Here is a 1506-nt window from a genome sequence, read left to right as displayed (position 1 = left end):
TATTGAAGCGACCTGTTACTAAATTTATAAAATCACAAAGGAAATGAGCTAAATAAGATGAACATGAACTTATTTACCAGTATACCAAGGCTAGTTGGGGAGCTTCTCGCTGCATGGACAAATTCAATTTGGGACACAAATAGGTAGAGCCTTTTAAACCTCTATAGATAGCCTGTATTACAGATATCAAGACTGAAGAGTGGGCCAGACAGATGAGGAACTGGATGGGGAGAGTTGGGGCCTAAAATCTGTAGCGTTTGCCTCATGCAGTTGAGGCTATCCTAGAAGAGGTCGGCTTTCATGCCCCACACCAAGACATGTTTCCATTGTTGTGCTGCAGCAGAATCAGCAGGGACCTTTGATGTCCTTTTCACATTTGGAATTGTAGCTCCAGCAATGCTAATTGTGCTAATGCTAAGATATTCATTGTTGTCTTAAATCATTTTAGAAAGAGAAAGATGATAAGTGGAAAAGAGGGAGTGAACCAGCTCCAGAGAAAAAGATGGAGCCTGTTGTTTTTGAGAAAGTGAAAATGGTAAGTGGGAAAATGCCCTCACTGCAGCGTGATCTGGGGTGTTCACATGGATGGAGGAGGAGGGGCAGAGGCTTCAGGATGGGTTAGTGGATCTGAAGCCATATTGTACCTTCGCGCCAGGAACTAAAGGGCTCTGCCTTAGAGCAAATCACCTCTGCCATGTCTGCTTCTTGCCCATTGCCTGTTGCTATCTAATGTGCTCTGTAGCTCTTCTCCTTGAGGCCAGATGGGAGTTTGGGAGCTATACCTGTCCCTTCTAAGGAAGATACACTTTCCATGCCAGAATACCATGGCAATGTGGTACCTTCTGTTTTACTTTCTTTCTTTCTTACTGCTCCCATAAAAATACTGAACCAAAACCAACTTGGGGAGGAAAGAGTTTATTTTATCTTACATCTCCCAGGTTTATCATTAGGGAACTCAGGCAGGAACCTGGAGGCAGGAGCTGAAGCCTGGACCATGGATGAACACTGCTACTTGCTCCCCTGGCCTGTGCTTAGCCTGTTGCTTTTTCTTTTCTTTTCTTTTTTTTTTTTTATTTTGGCTTTTTGAAACAAGGTCTCCCTGTAGCCCCAGCTGGCCCGGAACTCCCTATGTAGACCAAGCTGACCTTGAACTCACAGAGATCCTTCCTCTGTCTGGGACTAAAGGCATGTGCCACCACACCCCGGCTATGATGCTAATTTGTAATCTTTTTTTTTTTTTTTTTGAGGCAGGGTTTCACCGTGTGGCCCTGGCTGGCCTAGAGCTCATTATGTAGACCAATCTGGCCTTGAACTCACAGAGATCTACTTGTCTCTGCCTTCTGAATGCTGGGATCAAAGGAGTGACCACCATGCCCTACTTAGCTTATAATTTTAAGCAACAGGATTTCTACAAAATCCTTGAGAATTGTGTTGTCTGTGGAAATAGTCACTGGTGATAGTGGCAAAGGAGATTAGCAATCTTTTTTTTTAATTTATTATTTTTAC

At 43.6% G+C, this 1506-nt stretch overlaps 1 pseudogene; it reads left to right on the top strand.

Annotated features, from left to right (window-relative positions):
* Positions 1 to 448: 448 nt before the first annotated feature.
* Positions 449 to 889, top strand: LOC103729191 (annotated as a pseudogene).
* The last annotated feature ends 617 nt before the right edge of the window (positions 890 to 1506 follow it).

The sequence above is a fragment of the Nannospalax galili genome, unplaced genomic scaffold (assembly GCF_000622305.1).
Source record: "Nannospalax galili isolate Female #2095 unplaced genomic scaffold, S.galili_v1.0 scaffold6790, whole genome shotgun sequence".
Classification (NCBI taxonomy): domain Eukaryota; kingdom Metazoa; phylum Chordata; class Mammalia; order Rodentia; family Spalacidae; genus Nannospalax; species Nannospalax galili.
The sequence above is the reverse complement of the archived record's forward strand: the minus strand, read 5'-3'. Positions and strand labels throughout refer to the sequence as shown.